The following is a 20,631-nucleotide window of genomic DNA, read 5'->3' as shown; positions in this document are numbered from 1 at the left end:
GCCTCAGATAATGGACTTGTGTCTGTTCTGGTTCTGTTAGATCTCAGTGCTGCATTTGATACAGTCGATCATAATATTATCTTAGAAAGGCTGGAATATGCTGTAGGGATCAGGGGAACAGCGCTAGGCTGGTTTAAAGCTTATCTGTCTGACAGATTCCAGTTTGTTCATGTAAATGATAAATCATCTTTAAACTCCAGGGTTAATTGTGGAGTACCACAGGGTTCAGTACTTGGGCCAATTCTCTTTACTGTATATATGCTTCCAATAGGTCAAATTATCAGGCAGCATAAGATAACATTTCCCTGTTACGCTGATGATACTCAGCTTTACTTATCCATAAATCCTGATGAGCCCAACCAGTTAGATAGACTACACGCATGTCTTGAAGATATAAAAACTTGGATGACTTTAAATCATTTGCTTCTAAGTTCAGACAAGACAGAAGTTGTCGTCTTTGGACCGGAGTCTTTGAAAAAGAAACTGCTTAGTCAATCACTTAACCTGGATGGCATTAAATTGGCCTCTGATAATAAAGTAAAAAACCTTGGTGTTATTTTCGACCAGGACATGTCATTTCAATCCCATATTAAACAGGTTTCTGGGACTTCCTCCTTTCATTGCCAAAATTAGAAATACCCTACTCACGGGTGACGCTGAAAAACTAGTCCATGCATTTGTTACTTCAAGGCTGGAGTATTGTAAACCTTCAGCTGATCCAAAACACGGCAGCAAGAGTTCTGATGAAAATTTAAAAAAAAAAGGAGCTACATCCATTAACATTTACTTTTCCTTCCTTAAATTAACCAATTTAAATAAATAACTGAATTGACTGCACTGTTTGAAAGTCAAGATTAATTGAAATGTATGTACCTGACTTGAAATATGTATGACTTGATTGAATTGACTTTGTAAAGTGCCTTAAGATGACATGTGTTGTGAATTGGCGCTATATAAATAAAACTGAATTCTGACAAAAGAATAATCAAACAAGTTGTCCAAGAGTCAAGGAGCATTCACCTGAGGTAAGGAATTTATCAGTGCTAGAAAAAAAATGATAAGTACTCCAAGAAAACTAATCTAATAGGTCACAACAAAACCCAGGACAACATCTAAACCACTGAAGGCATGACATTCCTTATTTAAAGTCAGTGTTCTAGACTGAACAATAAGAAAGACCCTGGTTTAAAATGGCATCAATGGAAAGATTATATGGCAAAGAAAAGTACAAAAGTGTCATCTCCCATTGACTAAGTTAAACATGATGGAGATAAACCACCATGCACACAACCACACCTAAGGGCAATTTAACCCAGTCAGGGTCAGAATTGTGAAATTCGTGGGGCGGCTTCTCTAAAGATAGCAAAAACATGCTTAGACATAGAAAGCTTAGCAGCTTATGTACAGCTTTTTAAATGGTTGGCTCAAATATTTACATTTATTATTTACATAAATTCTTCTTAAAGAAACACGCTTTGTCAATCACACGAAAGCTTGGAGTATTTGACCATTCAAATGCTGTGTTTGGCTATTTGGATGGATCTCTTTACATTAGATGCCAGCCCCCTATGTAGACGCGAGTGGATAGCAAAGAACTAAGCAGTTTTAGTGAGAGTTTCATTGGCTGAGAGCAAGACAAGTGAGGAAACTGTAAGTAACGAAGAACTCATAGTTAAAAAAAACTGCATGTTTCTTTACAAACTGAGGTACTCTGCAAGGCATGCTGAATGCATGTAACAACTACGAGAGGAAACATGATGAATCTTCATTGTCACCTCCAATACAACCACAAAGACTTGTATGAGGAGTTTCAAAAAGCAAGCGCTAGCAAAGTAAAAGTTGCAAACTTTACGAAAAGTCAGAGTACAACAGTCCAGCTGACGTCCACGTATCACTACTTATGAGAAAACATCGAAGCGATACACACACATAACTGAGGCCATTGCACGTTATTTGGCTAAGGACATGATGCCCATGAATACAGTGAGCTGGGAAGGTTTAGTCAGTCTGATAAACACATTGGACCGAAGTCTGATAAACACATTGGACCGAAGATGCCACATCCCGTCACGGAATTACTTACAATTTCGCCATCCCGCAAATGTACGAAATATGACTTAAGACAGTAAAATTTGAACTGAGCCAAGCTGAATACTACGCAAGTACTACAGACCTTTGGTCAAGTCGCACCACAGAACCATACATGAGTTTTACTGTGCACTTCCTCACCGAAGGCTTTGAACTAAAAACAGTGTCTAGAGCCTGTGTATTTTCCAGAGTTGCACACCAGTGAAAATATATCCCTTGGATTACGTGAGGTGTTGTCCAGCTGGGATCTTCAAGAAGACCAACAAGTATTTATCACCTTGGACAATGGTGCCAACATTGTGAAAGCTACAGAACTAAACGACTGGGTCCAGATTTAGTCTTTTGGATACAGATTGCACCTTCCAATCAGTAAGTTAATGGCTGTAGCAAAAAACACATCTGTTTAGCACTGTAAAGGTGTTCTACATAATCAAATCATTTTGAATAGCTCTCGTCGATTTAAATGAATATCTTTACTATATTTTATATTTATATATGAATTAAAACAAATGATGTGATATATGTATATCATGATAATTAAAGTGTTTGTGCAACTTTCACAAGCTGTAGAAGCTGAGTTTAACAGTTACTTGCTGTCCCCTCCCATAGACAGTGAGGGAGACCCCTTGGTATGGCGGAAACTCCACCAAATTACTTTCCCACAGCTGAGAAAGCTAGCAAGAAAGTATCTCTGCATACCTGCAAGTAGTTCACCTTCAGAGAGACTTTTTGGTACATCAGGAAATATAACCACATGTCAGCACACATGTATAAAACCTTGCAAAGTGAACATGTTGGGTTTTTCTTTTTACCAAGAACCTGCCCTAATAAAACATATTAACTCAGGATGAGAGACAGAGAAACACAATAAATAAAACTATAACTTAGTTCACCACACACTTAAGACTTTAAAAAGAGTTTCTTGAGTTTACCTACATTGTTGCTCATACTGGTTTTGTGATTTTAAGCATTATATATTTGATAGGAATTTTTTGGGCCACAAATTAGCATTTTTCTTCAATAGCTTCCAGGTCATGTAACCTACTGACAATTTAATTTAATTTAATTTATTTCGAACTGGAAATTTAATTTAATTTAATGTTTACCAAACACTTCATTGTATGGTATTTGGATATTTGTTTGTTTGTTATAAGCATTTCTGAAATTGATTTATTTATTTACTGTTGTTTGACATTGTCTGAAATCATTGTCTGAAATAAATAAATAAAACGTCCGTCCATCATTCAGAGCTGTGCTCCTTTCGTCCAAATTAGCTGTTGACAGGAGAGGAATGTGTGTGATTGTATTTTTTAAGTTCATGTTTCACTTATTTGTCAACATTTACTTCATCTTTTTAATACTGATATCAACAAATGTTCAGATTTGACAGTTTTAGCCACTTTAAATCTTTATAAATGATGTTGCTTATGCAGAATATTGCAAGCCTGTTTAATGTGGCTGTCCATGCACTGGGAGTGGTGGACACCAGTTACCTCCTGAATGCCTCCCCAGCTGGTGTGATTCTGTTTGGTGACAGAACAGTTTCCTCCTCACAGTTAACCAAAGGTAATATATATGTTTGTTTATTGTGATATTGTACCAAAGTAAGAAGTAGAACTCTCACACATCAGCAATGAGTTAAACATGACTGGAAATCAACACATCTGCCATATAAACCAGTAATCCATTAGTGAAGAGTTTTAATAATACCTCTCTTTTAGAAGGTGTACTTGTCACTAAAATAAATGACATGCAGTGCATCCACAAAGTATTCACAGCGCTGCACTTTTTCCACATTTCATTATGTTACAGCCTTATTCTAAATGATATCAATTTAATCTCTTTCATCATTATGACAATCTGGAAGAAGTTGGTTTGAGATTGTTGCAAATTTATTAAATATAGAAAAGAAATCACATTTCCATAAGTATTCACGACTTTTGCTAAACACTTTGTTGATCCACCTTTGGCAGCAGTTACAGCCTCAAGCTTTTTGAATATGACGCCACATTTCTGTTTGAACAAGTCAGGAGCCAGACGTCTCACATCTAATCTCTTCTATCCAGTAAATAATCCGCCAGCAGCTTCGACCTTCAGCAGAGAACATGGAGTATCAACAACAATGATAACGCTGCCACCAACAGCTCCAGCAGAAACAATCAGCCAGTTGGCTGAGAAAGAGAGGTCATCGCAAAAGGTCTCCCTGTTGAAATCCACAGGAGAAGTGGACCCCCCCATTATACCCCCATCCCCCCAAACCCAGACCCAGACCACACAGAACTCTCCCATCCCCCCACTGAGCCGCTTTTTGCTTTACTGGATTCTGATAACATAAAATAGAGCTCTTAAAATCGGGACCCAAATGGTTCTGACATCTTCTCTATTCAACACCCCCGTGGCCGAGGCCCTGCTACTAAACCAACATCTTCCAAATGCTGCAGACCTCCACCATCTCCTAATCTATCTCCTCCTAATCAGGACCTTCAAATCACTTCTCTGTGATACAGTCTGGGCCCCAGTGGTAACTCTATCAGAAATGATCATGTCCAGGAAAAACTTGGGCCCCTAATAGGAGATAGTTGTAAAATCTCTGTGCTTATACGTGACAGAAAGAGCAAAGCTAAAAGGATAAGAGACAGTAATAAACAATCAACAAAAGCCATAAACTGTCAGGTACAACCAGACACAGAGTTAATATCAGCAACTAAGTCATATAAACTGGCTTTATTGAACATTAGATCTCTGTCAGGAAAATCATTTTTAATCAATGACTTTATTACTGACCACGATCTTGATGTTCTGTTTTTAACAGAAACATGGTTACATGAATTTAATGAAGCTCCCACTCTGATAGAGGCGACGCCTCCGAACTACAATTTTCTTTGTGAGAGCAGACAGCAAAGAAAAGGTGGAGGGGTGGCCACTTTGTTTAAAGATTTATTAGAGTGTAAAAAAGTATTTCCGGGCAAATTTGACTCTTTTGAATATTTGGCTCTCCAGGTAAAGAGCCCGGTCCAAACAATGTTCTTGAATATTTACAGGCCTCCTAAGTCCAAAACAAACTTTATCAGTGATTTTAATGAGCTTTTATCTGTGATTTGTGTTTATTATAACTGTTTAATTATTGTGGGAGACTTCAACATTCACATGGACAATCCTGAAGACAGAAGTCCAATAGATCTATGTGACACTCTTAGAAATGTTGGTTTGACTCAACATGTTAAACAGCAAACGCACAAACAGGAGATGAGCTGGTAGAAAACTTTCATTCTAAAATCTCAGACATCATTGATTCAATTGCTCCAATTAAAGTGAAAGTTGTTTCTGGGAAGAAAATCTCTCCATGGAGAAGTGCTCCACCAGTCAGAAGTAAAAAAAAAGGAGTGTCAAAAAGAATACAGACATTACAGAATATACATATTTACAAGGTACAATATACACATATATAATATTGTACATTGTAAATATGTATATTCTGTAATGCATAAACAAAACTCAGAGAATAGACTTTAAAATACTTCTGTTAGTCTATAAATCACTGAATGGCTTAGCACCAAAATACATTACAGACTTGTTGTCAGTGGATCAACCACCCAGACCTCTCAGGTCTTCTGGCTCAAATCTACTCTGCAGAACCAGAACCAAAACCAGACATGGAGAAGCAGCTTTTAGTTCTTATGCTCAAGTAATCTGGAATAAACTCCCAGAAAACTGTAAAAGCGCCGAAACCCTAAATTGCTTTAAATCAAGATTAAAAACGTATTTGTTTAGAGTGGCCTTTGACTGGGCCATCTAGGCATGATTAGTTGCGTTTTCAGTCCAATTTTCCTTTCATTTTCTTGTCCATCATTCTATTCTCTTTATTTTTTTACTTTCTTAAATTACCTCTTTTGTTAGATTTTATCATTTGATTTGTTTTTCTGTGTCTGTATCTGTTTATTTGCTTTGTGATTGTATTGTAATTGTATGTACAGCCCTTTGAGTGTCTCGTTGCTGAAAAGCGCTGTATAAATAACCTTATCTTACCTTACAAGCTTAGCAGACCAGTTTGGTCCATTCTTCTTTACAGAACATCTCAAGCTGCATCAGGCTGGATGAGAGAGGTCTGTGCAGAGCTATTTTCAGGACATTTACAGGGTGGTTCTGAGATCTTGGCTGTGGGCTTCGGGTCGATGTCCTGCTGAAAAATGAACCGTCGCTCCAGTCTGTGGTCAGAAATGCTCTGGAGAAGGTTTTCATCCAGGATGTCTCTGTACATTGCTGCATTCATCTTTCCCTCTATCCTGACTAGTCTGCCAGTTTCTGCTTTGAAAAACATCCCCATAGAATGATGCTGCCACCACCATGCTTTACTGTAGGGATGGCATTGGCCTGGTGATAAGCGGTGCCTGGTCTCCTCCAAACGTGACGAATCTTTGTGTAATCAGACCAGAGAATTTTGTTTCTCATGGTCTGAGAGTCCTTCAGGTGCCTTTTGGCAAACTCCAGACAGGCTGTCAATGTGCCTTTTATTAAGGAGTAGCTTTCATCTGGCTGCTCTACCATACAGGCCTGATTGGTGAGTTGCTGCAGAGATGGTTGTCCTTCTGGAAGGTTCTCCTCTCTCCACAGAGGAATGCTGGACCTTTGACAGAGTGACCATCGGGATCTTGGTCACCACACTGACTAAGGCTCTTCTCCTTCAATAGCTCAGTTTAGATAACCGTCCAGTTCTAGGAAGAGTCCTGGTGGTTTCTCTCATTTACTAATGATGGAGGCTGCTGATTGTGGAGACATCTTTAAAATGTGGAAACCTCCAAGTGGTTTGAAAACATATTTTAAGAATGTTTCACCACACTTTTTAGTCTAGTTGTCATTCTTTAAACACTGTAGAAGTATTCATACCCCATAGGTTGTTCCACAAGTGATGCTGTAAAACCACATATTTCAATATATTTTCTCTTTAATAAAACAACACAACTTGCACTGAAAAAACTATTCATACTTATTACATGTTTATCTGCCTTAATGCTGTGAAACCACAAATTACAATGCATTTTAGTGGAGTTTTATGTGATGACCAAAGTTCAACGATAAAAACACTTTCTTTGGTGCTGTTAAACTAAGCATAACCTGAAATGTGTGGCCTGCATGTGTTTAGCTCCCACCAGTCAACACTAATAGAACCATTGGGTTCTTTACAGCTGCAAAGGTTTGTTCAATATGTTTCTTTTAGTTTGAGGATGTAATAATGTCCCAAACAAATTTTATGGATCGTCCACAAAAAGACTTGTCCTTCCTAAAAACATGAATATGGTTTGATATAAACCCTGGATCACCAGTGACCTGAAGGACCTGCTTAACAAGAACAAAAAGAGCCTTCAGAGAAGAAGACAGAGAATTATTGAGGAGTTTACAGAAGCAACTTAAAGTCAGGATAAGACACAGCAAGGAGGTGTACAAGAAGAAGAACAATATTAGACATGTGTGGTCAGGGACGAAAAAGATCACAGGCTTCAAGCAGAACTAAGATCGGACTGATGGAGGTCTGAACAGAACCAATGAACTGAACACATTCTTCAATAAGTTCAGTTCAGAAACAAGCTCAGCATCCTCCTCTCCTGCTCACAGCCAAACAGAACCTCCACCCTCCTTTGACCCACAGCTGTCCAGTAACACCTCAAATATCTTTTCTTCCACCTCAGCCATGGACCCTTCTGCTTCTACATGTTTACCTTCAACCAAATCAGAAGATGATGATGCTTCCTTTGCCTCCCTTCTTCCACCTGTGTGTCTCAAGAAGTCAGTAAAAAAAAAAAAAAAACTGGAAAGACAGAACCAGAATAAGGCTGCAGGTCCAGATCATGTCAGCCCTAGAGTCCTGAAGGGCTGTGCAGAGCAGCTCTGTGAGGATCATGTTCTTTGACGTCTCCATTTAACACAATTCAACCTGATTTCCTTTGTCAGAATCTCCAGAAGACTCAGGTGGAGGCCTCAACAATCTCCTGGATCAAAGACTACCTGACAAACAGACCACAGTTTGTGAGACTGAAGTGTTGTGAGTCTAACCAGGTAGTCAGCAGCACAGGAGCACCACAGGGGACGGTACTCTCACCATTCCTTTTTACTCTGTACACCTCAGACTTTCAGTACAAGACAGACTCCTGTCATCTGCAGAAATACTCGGATGATTCTGCAGTTGTGGGGTGGATCAGAGATGGACAAGAAGCTGAGTACAGGAAGGTGGTGGATCGCTTTGTGGCATGTTGTGGAAACAATCATCTCATCTTGAACGTGACTAAAACAAAGGAGATGATTGTAGATTTTAAGAGAAACAGGAATAAGTCAAAAACTATTTCTATCATGAGAGAAGAAGTGGAGGTGGAGGAGTATAAATACCTCGGTGTTCACCTGGACAACAGACTAGAGTGGAGATGCAACTGTGAAGCCATCTACAAGAAGGGACAGAGCAGGAATTTATTTATTTTTATTTTCCACGATTGTTTGGTTCGGAAACTTATTGACGGTCCCTAAGTGAACCACCGCGGGTCAGAAGAGGGAGCAACAGAGAGCAGCTAGCCGAAATCTGAGTGCCTGAATCGGATCAACCGTCAGCTAGATGCCGCTAACTCCGCGGAGCTTGAATATCCAATGTCCAACTTTAAACTAACTTCACCGCGGTATATCATGCAGCCCTATTAATTAGTTTCTAAACAAACTTGTATCGGTGTCGAAGGACAACAAACCACTCAAAATGGCGGACGTGGGTCGTTCCCACCGAGTGACGAAGCGTTTACCGTTTTAAGTCTATGGTGAACATTTGGACTTTAAGAAGCTAATCCATTAGTCACCTAAAATGTTCCTAAACTGTAACTGACATGAAAACATACAAACCTAATCTGTGCAGCAGAACTTTAGGGTTGAAATCAGCCTCCAGGATGTTGAGACGCTGCTGATCTTCTTTGTCCTCTTTAGCTGTTTGGGAAATCTCTCCCACTGCTGCACTCTGCCACCGTTTGAGCTGCTGTCTCCACATCTTTGTTGTTAGCTTCTCTTCAAAAGATCCTTTAACAGTTACTGAGTAGTTATAACTCGGCTTCGATCCAAACTCTAGAGATGGAACATTTGAAGCAAAGCTTCGAGGAGTTTACAGAGTAAAAAGGTTCAATGCTTGTAAATGCGGTAAACCACGTGACCAATAACAAACGATGCCGCTTCTTCTTCTTCTGTGTTGTTTTTTGGCAGTTGGCAAATAACTTGAAGATGTGCATTACCGCCACCGACTGGTATGGAGTGTGGTTCTTCATGGTTTTAAATCTTATTTACTATTACAACAATCAAATTCTATTTATTAATTTAGTGCTTTTGAAAAATCTAATTATAATTTGAATATGTTTGCTACCTAAACTTCTTTGCAAAGTATCTCTCAATATAAAATTTTCTTTAATACCTACAAATTCTCTCCTTAAAATTGTTCTTTCTTGTTCATATTTCTGACACTTCAATATTACATGTTCTATTGTTTCCTCCTCTCCACAATAATCACATTTTCCTGTATTATGTTTCTTTATCTTGAACAATGTAGAATTAAGTCCTGTATGTCCTAGTCTTAATCTTGTAATTAATCTTTCCTCTTTTCTGCTCCTTCTTCCAGTTCTTACTTCTCCTACTATCTTGTTGATTCTGTAAAACCATCTTCCTTTCTTTTCTTCATCCCACCTTTTTTGCCACTCTTTCCTGATTCTCTGTTTAATTATATTTCTAGCCTCTGACCTACTAATATTTATTATAAAACTAATGTTGTTTTGTGTTGCCTTCTTTGCTATCTTGTCCGCCTTCTCATTCCCTCCAACTCCTACATGTGCTGGTACCCATAAAAACACTAATATTAATCCCATTCTTTGTATTCTAAATAAAGTAAGTTTTATTTCCAACAAAATGTCTGGTCTACCCTCTGAATGATTATGTTTTAAACTTAATAATGCTGAACTTGAGCCTGAACAAATGATTGTTTTTAATGGTTTTATATCCTCCACCCACTGCACTGCTAACAATATTGCTAATAATTCTCCTGAATATACTGATAATCCATCTGTAATTCTTTTTCCTACTTTTATTTTAAATTCTGGTATTACAAATGCTACTCCTATTTTTTCATCTGTTTTTGATGCGTCTGTGTAAATCTGGACATAATGATAGTAATTGTTTATATATTCTTGTATTATACTTGAATCTAATCTACATTTTGGATCCTTTTTCTTTTCCATCAACACCATATCCACCACTGCTTCTGGTAACAGCCACGGTGGCACTACTGGCAAAGGCAACATTAAACTTATTTCTTTTTCATATATTTGAAATTCTTCTGCTATGTTATTGATAATCCAACCAAAACTCTTAACTTGTTTTTTTTCTTTTTCCCAGCATGGTTTTAAAATATCACGTGTGGGATGATCCGGATTATTGCTTTGTAAGTTTATCCAGTAATTTATTGCTAACTGTTTCCTTCTTAGATCTAATGGCATCTCTCCCATCTCTACCAGAAGTGCTGCTATTGGACTGGTTCTGATTGCTCCTGTACAAATTCTTAAAGCTTGATGTTGTATATTGTCTAATTTTATAAGATGAGTGTTTGCTGCTGATCCATAAATTATACTTCCATAATCAATATTTGATCTAATTAATCCTGTATAAATTCTTTTTAATGTTCGATCTGCTCCCCAATCAATACCAGCCATACATCTCATAATGTTTAATATTTTTTTGCATTTATCTATGATTCTTTCTATATGTACTTTCCATATAATTTTTTCATCAAACCATATACCTAAAAATTTTATATTTTTTACTTGTTCTAAAACTTGATTGTATAATTTTAGTTTTATATTTTCTCTTTTCCTTTTCTGTGTAAACACCATTAGTTTTGTTTTTTCCACTGAGAATTTAAATCCCCATTGATTTGCCCATTGTTCTATTCTAATAATCTCATCCTGTATTTTCTTTTCAATAAGTTTGATATTACGACCCCTTTTCCATATAGCTCCATCATCTGCAAATAGTGAGCAACCGACTTCCTTACCAATATTTTTAAATACATCATTTATCATTATAGAAAACAATAACGGACTTATAATACTTCCTTGAGGAGTACCATTATCTATTATATATTTATCTGACAATTCTTGACCAATTCTTACTTGTATTGTTCTATTTGATAAAACATCTTTAATCCAGTTAAACATTTTTCCAGTAATACCCATTTTATTTAATTTAATTAATAATCCTTCAACCCTCAACATGTCATATGCTTTTTCTATATCATAAAATACAGCTACTACATTTTCTTTGTTTATTTGTGCTCTCCTAATTTCATATTCTAAACATAATGCAGAGTCATTTGTGCTTCTCCCTTTTCTAAACCCATTTTGATTTCTAGATATATATCCATTAATATTTAAATAATATGTTAATCTATTATTAATCATTTTTTCCATTATTTTACAAATATTTGATGTTAATGCGATTGGTCTATAATTTTCTGGTTTTGTGTTATCTTTTCCTGGTTTAACTATTGGAATAATTATTGCTTCCTTCCAGCTCTGTGGCAGCTCTCCCTCCTCCCAGACTTTATCGTATAATTCTAATATTTTTTCTTTTGCTTTGTCATTAAGATGTTCTATCATCGTATAGTAAATTTGATCTTTTCCAGGTGATGTATGTTTTGTTTTCCTGGTAACAAAGTTCAATTCTCCTTGTGTAAATGGTTAATTTATTAATTTATTTGTATCTACATAATTTTGCATTAATTCTTTATATTTCATCTTTGTGATTTCCCTACCTTTCTTCCCCTCTTCACTAATATTATTTGAACTATGAATTTTACTAAATGTTTTAGCTAATATTTCTGCTTTTTCTTTATCTTCCGTTATAGTAATATTATCTATTTTTAATATAGGATATCCATATTCTTTTCTAATACCCTTCATTCTTTTAATCGTTTTCCAAATTTGATCAATTTTTGTTTCTCTCCCTACGGTATTACAAAAGTTTCTCCAATATTCTCTTTTTGTATGTTTAATGATCTTTCTTACCTTTGCTTGCTTTCTTTTGTACTCAATTAAATTCTGATAAATTGGGTTACTTTTTAACATTTTAAATGCTTTATTTCTTAATTTTATTACTTCACTACAATCTTTTGTCCACCATGGCACAATTTTTTTATCGTTCTTTCTTCCTCCTTTTTTTATTGATTCTTCTGCAGCCTGTAATATTTTTTTACAGATATTTATATTTAAACTATTTATATCAATTGACTCATCTATTTCTTCCAATTTCTTTTGACTTAAATATTTAAATTTTTCCCAATCAGCCTTATTAAAGTTCCATCTTTTATATAATCCTGTATTCCTGTTATTTATTAATATTCCTGTTATGATTTTAATGGGGTAATGATCACTACCTACTGTTGTATCTTTGTCAATGTCCCACTCACAGTTATTAGCTAAATAATTTGATAATATTGTTAAATCAATCACAGACTCTGTACCTGTTTTTACATTAATTCTTGTTCCTTTTCCATCATTTATACATACCAAATTTTTTATTTCCATTATTTCTTCAATAACTTGTCCATTTTTATCATTACATTTTCCCCATAATGTGCTGTTAGCATTAAAATCTCCACACCAGATTACTTTTCCTTCTAAGTATCCCATTAATTCATCCATCAACTCAAATGATAATATTTTACATGGATTATAAAAATTTATTATTTTACACTTTTCCTTTTTATTGTAAATTTCAACTACTATATATTCTAACTCTTTGCCTTTTCCTAATATCTGATATTGTATCCCTTCTTTTATAAATATTCCACATCCTCCTCCACTTCCTTCTTGTCTATCTCTTCTGATACTATTATACCCTTTAAACACAAAATCTAGTTTTGGCTTTAATCATGTCTCCTGTATACATATAATTTCTGGTTTTTCTTCAATTCCATCTATATACCCTTTAAATTCCTGTCCATTAGCGATTAAACTTCTTGCATTCCACTGTAATATTATCATATGTTTCTATCAGCTGGGGTTCCTCCTTGCCTTCCATCTGTTTCCAACTTTTTATTAATGTTTTCCCAAGATCCTTCTTTAAACCCTAAGAACTTTTCTGCTCCTCTGACTATTATTTTAATCTTTTCTGTTTTGTGTTTAGCCTGTTCAGTGCAGTTAATGACATAAGCTATGAATAATATCAGTTTTTCCACAGACATTGTAACATTTTCCTCTGATTCTACTTTTCTTTGTTGATAATCTTGAATCCTAATTTGACCTTCATCCCTTGATCTTTCTTTCTGTACATTTTTGACTGCTTCGGCATAGCTTATGTTTTTAGTCATTTTAATTTGTTGGATTTCTTTTGCTTTCTTCCTTACCTCACATCCCCCGAATGTAACTCTATGTTGCCCTCCACAATTGAAACATTTTTCCTGCACTTCTTCCCCACAATCTTCAATTCTGTGATCTTCTCCACACTTTGGACATCTTTGTTTTCCTTTACAGACAGCTGCTATATGACCATATCTCTGACATTTAAAACATCTTAATGGTGGAGGAATGAAAGGCCTCACAGGAAAACTCAGATATCCTATTTTAACATTTTGTGGCAACACCTTTTCTTCAAAATCTATTAAAATTGACAGGCTTCCTACTCTTTCACCATTTACATTTTTTGTCAGTCTTTTGAGATTTGTTATCTTTGCACCAACAATGCTTTTTTTTAACTTGTCTATATCTTCCTCCATAGGAATGCCATAAATTACCCCCCGAATGATTTTATCTTCTCCTATAATCTTCCTCTCTGTCACTGTTTTCTTGCAAATGTTTTCCACTTGTAAAGCCTTTCTTCTTTGTTCTTCAGTTTTACACAACACCAGTATATTTCCATCTCTCAAGACCTTCACCATTTCAACATCTCCTATCTTTTTTTTAATTTCTCTAGATAGTGAAATAGGACTCAGGTTCTCTTTTTCTTCTTCATTTTTTATCTTTAATATTATTTTACATTCTTCCCTTCCGATTTTCCTCCTAACTACTCTCTCTTCTTCAGAACTGTTTTCTTCCAGCTCTCTTTTACTCCTTTGGCTGTCTAACATTTTTCCTTCTTCTGCTTTACCTCTTCCGCGTCCTCTCCCTCTACTTACTGGCGTCCATTCATCAAAGTCCATATTATCCTCCTGTGTATCCATTCTGAACCATTCACATACCAGTTTATGCCTTTTACTGCCACTTCCAAAAGTAAATAATTTCTACCACTGTGGGGTTCTAAGTAGACCAACGTTTTCAGATCGAAGTTTCGCGCCTATAACTGTCCTTCCAGTAGGGAAACACTTTGATCGTTTTCCTTTATCCCAGCCCTGGCCTTCTGGCCGACAAACGATGCTTCTTCTTCTTCTTCTTCTTCTTATAATGGCGGTTGGCAAACAACTGAAGGAGGCATTACCGCCACCAACTGGTAAGGAGTGTGAACCACATGACATCTATACATACTTATACATACCCCTTCATACACTAAATCCTATCATACAACTAACACTGTTTAAAAAAAATTGAATATAGCCTGATATCCTCTGTGTTCTGAATCTATTGCAATAAATCAACAATAGATTGTCTAATTTCATTTTCATATTACTAAGATTCCTAACCAACTTCTTCCTCTGGACCTGATATTTCCTACAATGTAAAATAATATGTTCTATTCTCTTATCTTCCCCACACTCACATTTCCCTGTTTGATCTTTTCCTTTTATAAATAAGGTTCTATTCTAAGATATGATATAATTGTCTCTTCTCTCCTGTTTCTTTCTGTTTTTCTCATTTCTCCAATTCTCCTTTGTATTTTATTAAACCAACATCCTTTCCTTTTTTCTTCCTATAACCTCTGCCAACTCTCTTCCATTTTTTGTTTTATTAAACCTTTTACTTCTTTTACACTAAACCTAACATTAATGTCAACCATTATCCTACTGGCGCTCTTCTTAGCCATATTATCCGCCATTTCATTCCCCTTAACCCCGTGACGTGCTGGAACCCATATAAAATAAACTGTAAGCCCCATCATAAATTTTGAACCACAGCTACTTAGTGTCCGCAGACACACCAGTAAATTTACTGGGCAGAGACATGTTGATCAAAATGGGCGCAACCATTTTGTGTGGTGCAGGTGCATCTTCCTAATGGCACCCAACTCTCATGTGGCAGCAACATATTTTTTTCACATGGACAGTATTTAATCCAGCCCTTGCCCGATCCTAAGGCTGACATTTACTGGGTCTTGCTACACCCAGAAACCCCAGCATGCAGAGGTGTTCTCTCTTCCTTCCTTCAGTGGAAATCCTGGATCTCCACTGTGGCACCCTATGTTCCTCCCCCTGACCCACCACATGTCACACTGTTTTATGACAGAAATAACTGTGAATGCTACCAGGAAAGCTTTGCTGAAGAGCTGGAGGGTACGTGTAATGGAAATTATTTTATTAAGTGTTCCAAAGTGTATGACCTTTAGGTTACCTGACTCCTCAGAACATCTGTGTTAGAGGAGGAAGCTGTAAAAGCCATTATCAGAAGTTTAGTGGTTAAGACCCATCAATTAGGGTGATGCCTTTGAAAGAGCAGTTAGGTTTGTTCCTAGATAACTTTGTCACCTCTGAACCCAAGGAGGGTCTGGGCCATAAAACACAGACTCTTTGAAGTTGAGATAACACTGTCATGTTCTGGTATAAATACTGTGTGTAAATGTTGATCGGGGCTCTGCTTAACTGACTTGCTCGGTGACAGAGTCATTCAAACGCTGAATGCCTTTGAATAAAACTTATAAAGACAAAGTCCGGATTTTCTCTTCTTGTGAGTCAACTTGTCTCCACTTGTTAAGAAAATTCCACAATAATTTGAGAGTTGTCCTCAGTCCACTTCCATATTACGGAGGGGAGTCCGTAATGATCATGCCATACCTGTCTTGCCTGCCCGTTTGTTTTGTTCCTGCCTCCTGTAGTGAGTGAGTTTTCGTTATTAAATCTTTTTCACCTACCATCACGCTGCCTGCTCATCTGCATTCTGGGTCCAATTCCAAGTAAACCGTGACAGAACCGTGACACTAAAGCATTAGGGTTTCAGTTAAAAAACCATTGTTCTTACCACCCACAATCTGCTGGGCTGGTTGAACGAACAAATGGAACAATAAAAAATAGATTAAGGAAAACAATGGAAGAAACAGGGAGGCCATGGCCTGAATGCCTATCCCTGGTTAAACTATGGATGAGAATAACTCCAAATCAAACTGGTCTCACTCCATTTCAAATAGTACATGGCAGACCTTTTCCATTGCCATCAGAAATGGATGACATAGGAAAAGCACAGCAGGAAACATCATTAGCTGAATGGATGAATAAAATGTTACAAACAAAAGAAGCACAGTTGTCCAGTAGTCTGCCAGTAAATTCTGCTCCTATTCCACAGAACAACCTAAGGCCTGGAGACCTGGTCCTGATGAAGACGCTCCACAGGAAGGACTGGGGCACCCCCCAGCTGGAACACTAACAGCTCTAAAAATCGCAGAGACCTTCCTGGATCCACAAGAGCCACTGTAAGCTAATATCACCATTACAGGAGCCAAACCAACCGACGGGGTAACAGGGGAAGACCGGCTACAAAAGGGCTGGTGACCCATAGGGCTCAGCATCTCAAACCGGTGAAGAAAACAACTGACCTGTGCCCAACTTAGCATGGCTTTTTGTAACATGTGGACAGGACTGATAAGCCTGAGCCTAATTCTGGTAGCAGGGCTCTTTCTCTGTTTAAGGCAGGATCCACAGGATACGACATCACATGAGAACAGATGGACACCGGAGGCTCTCATCTCAGACCCCTAAAGAAAGGAGGAGGACATCTGTTTCTGCAGAACTATTGGTATCGTTATGTGTATGAAACAGCTAAAGCACAAAATAAAACAGACTGTTATGTATGTTCTATCATGCCAGTTCATTCCCAGGGCCCTACAGTGTATGTGAGAAAAATGAATTTCACAGAAGCAGCCTGTGCCTTTTCAATAGGACTCTGGGGGTATGCGAAGCTTACATATTTTATTGTTCCCAGTCAGAACCTGACAGAAGGAGAAGGCATCCAAACGGTTGGCAAGGACAACAAAACATACACATATTACAACAATTCTCTTGCATATGCATGTGACCCACATAACTGCACATGTGACCCCGAGAAATGGCAGCCTCTGCACATCAGTAATAAGGGAAGAGCCACACCATTCGAAGCACATGCCAACGGAAACACATTCCACCACGATTGTTTGAGTAGAAAAAAAGAAAATGATTCTTCTATCTATATGGGTAACACCACGCAGTGTGGAGGCACATGGGTCCCCAATGGTAATAACAACCAAAACAGAACATACTGGGTTGAGGGGGTAGCTTGGTTATGCGGGAATAACGCTTATTTCATACTACCACCGAATTGGTATGGGGTGTGTGCTCCAGTTTTCACATCTGACTACACTATAATACTCAGTAAGGTAACGATGATACCCACCTTCCCCAAAAGGCTAAAGAGACACATAGAAATTAAACCACACGACTCTGTCTGGGGAACTAATGTCCCGGATGAATTTAAGCTTTGGCCAAAAGATGATAAAATGATACTATCTCTCCTTCCTTGGCTAGGTGTGGGGAAACTAATGCTGCGTGTGGAAACTTTAGGCTACTGATTAGGGCTGTTTTTGAATAACTCCATAATAGTAGAAGAGGGCCAAAACACAGAAATGAGCGCTATGCGAGCCATGATAATTCAGAACCACATGGCTTTGGATATTCTAACAGCATCAACGGGGGACGTTTGCGTTTTGCTGAACAACACCTGTTGCACATATATGCCAGATAATATACATTCCTCAAATATAACAGGAGCACTGAATAACTTGCGTAACCTGCAAAACGTCATGACACACGACCACCCGACTCCCAGCTCCTCTTGGCTAGACTGGATGCTCCAAGGGGGATGGATGAATTGGGTTAAAATTTTCTTATTTGCCATAGCAGCATTCCTGATCATCCTGTGCACCTTGTCAATATGTATTATCCCATGTTGCAAATACATGGTAAAAAAGGATAGTAACTCAATCAGTCACAGTCGCATATACAGCATTGATTCAAGTTGACACCACACTGAACACAAAAACAGATGACTATGATGACACAGAAAAGGTTTATTTTACCAAGCTACAAAATAAAGACCACTACTCTTATGATGATATCTTTGATGCCTGAGTGTACTCATAATTGTACTTCATAAAATGACTTTATAGCAGAAGATCGAAAGAAGTTGCTATTTAAGTGAAATGAGAAAAAGTACAATGATGACATGAACAAGGCTTGTTTTAATTCTTTTACTTTTATTACATTTTGTTTTCTTTGATTTAATACATTGTTTTATTATTATTGTACTCTACCATGGTTGGTGGTCACCTTGGGCGGAGGGGCGTGTGAGTATTTTCCCCACAATATAATCTGCTTTCCATCCGTGGGTTTTCGCTCACACAGTGTTTTCTTTTATATGTATCTAATCATGACTTTATTCGTGATAAAAAAGGAGGGACTGTTAGGGTTTAAAAACTTTTGTATTGTTTATCACTCTGGTTCACTCTTGTTTTTATCATTTACGTAACCTTGATAAGTTAAGTCCCATTGTGTCACGTTCTGAACTTGAGATTACTATCCATGCATTCATTTCCTCACGTTTGGATTACTGTAATGCTTCATTTACCTGTCTTAGCAAAAACTCCCTGGAACATATCCAGGTTGTTCAGAATGCTGCTGCTAGACTTCTGGCAAAATCTTCTAAGTATTCCCACTCCACACCGTTACTCATCCAGCTGCACTGGCTCCCCATTAAATTCAGAGCTCAATTTAAGATCCACCTCGGTGACTTCAACCTGGGTGATGAAAGAGTCCAACCCTGAGTCCCCATCCTCTGTTTCCACCAGGGAATGCGTGATGGCAGGATTGAGGAGATCCTCGAAGTACTCCTTCCACTGCCCGATAATGTCCCCAGTCGAGGTCAGCAGCTCCCCATCCCCACTGTAAACAGTGTTGGTGAAGCACTGCTTCCCCCTCCTGAGGCGCCGGACGGTTTGCCAGAATCGCTTCAGGGTCAACCGGTAGTCCTTCTCCATAGCCTCACCGAACTCCTCCCAGGCCCGAGTTTTTGCCTCTGCCACAGCCTGGGCCACAGCACGCTTGGCCTCACGGTATCCGTCAGCCGCCTCAGGAGTCCCACAAGCCAACCACAGCCGATAGGACTCCTTCTTCAGCTTGACAGTGTCCCTTACTGCCGGTGTCCACCACAGGTTTTGGGGATTGCTGCCGCGACAGGCACCGCAGACGGCTGCAGCTACGGGCGGCAGCATCGACAATAGATGCGGAGAACATGGTCCACTCGGACTCTATGTCTCCAACATCCCTCAGAATCTGGTCAAAGCTCTCCCGGAGGTGAGAGTTGAATACATCCCTGGCCAAGGGGTCTGCCAGACGCTCCCAGCAGACCCTCACTATGCGCTTGGGCCTGCCAAGTCTGTCCGGCTTTCTCCTCCCCCAGCAGATCCAACTCACCACCAGGTGGTGATCAGTGGAACGCTCAGCCCCTCTCTTCACCCAAGTGTCCAAAACATGCGGCCGAAGGTCTGATGATATGACAACAAAGTCGATCATTAACCTCCTGCCTAGGGTGTCCTGGTGCCAAGTGCACTGATGGGCACCCTTATGTTTGAACATGGTGTTCATTATGGACAATCTGTGACTAGCACAGAAGTCCAATAACAAAACACCGCTCGGATTCAGATCGGGGAGGTCATTCCTCCCGATCACGCCTCTCCAGGTGTCACTGTCGTTTCCCACGTGGACGTTGAAGTCCCCCAGCAGAATAATGGAGTCCCCGGGAGGAGCACTATCCAGCACCCCGACAGGGACGCCAAAAGGCCGGGTCCTCCGCACTACCACTCGGCCCATAGGCCGAAATGATAGTCAGAGACCTCTCCCCAACCCGAAGGCGCAGGGATGCGACCCTTTCATCCACTGGGGTAAACCCCAACACGAGATGGCTGAGCTGGGGGGCGACAAGCAAACCCACCCCAGCCCGCCGCCTCTCCCCGTGGGCCTCTCCAGAGTAGGTTAGAGTGCAGCCCCTCTCGAGGAGATGGGTTCCAGAGCCCACGCTGAGCGTGGAGGCGAGCCCAACTTTTTCTAGTCGATATCTCTCGACCTCCCGCACAAGCTCAGGCTCCTTCCCTCCCAGCGAGGTGACATTCCACGTCCCTAGAGCCAGCCTAAGCATCCGGGGATCGGGCCGCCGAGGTCTCCAACTTCGTCCGCCGCCCAATCCTCTTTGCACCGGTCCCTCACGGTTCCCCCTGCAGGTGGTGGGCCCACTGGGGGATGGTCTTGCGTCTCTCGTTCGGGCTTGGCCCGGCCGGGTCCCGCGAGGAGCAACCACGCCACCAGGTGCTCTC

The sequence above is a fragment of the Girardinichthys multiradiatus genome, chromosome 14, assembly GCF_021462225.1.
Source record: "Girardinichthys multiradiatus isolate DD_20200921_A chromosome 14, DD_fGirMul_XY1, whole genome shotgun sequence".
NCBI classification, from domain to species: domain Eukaryota; kingdom Metazoa; phylum Chordata; class Actinopteri; order Cyprinodontiformes; family Goodeidae; genus Girardinichthys; species Girardinichthys multiradiatus.
This window is presented reverse-complemented; position numbering follows the sequence as displayed.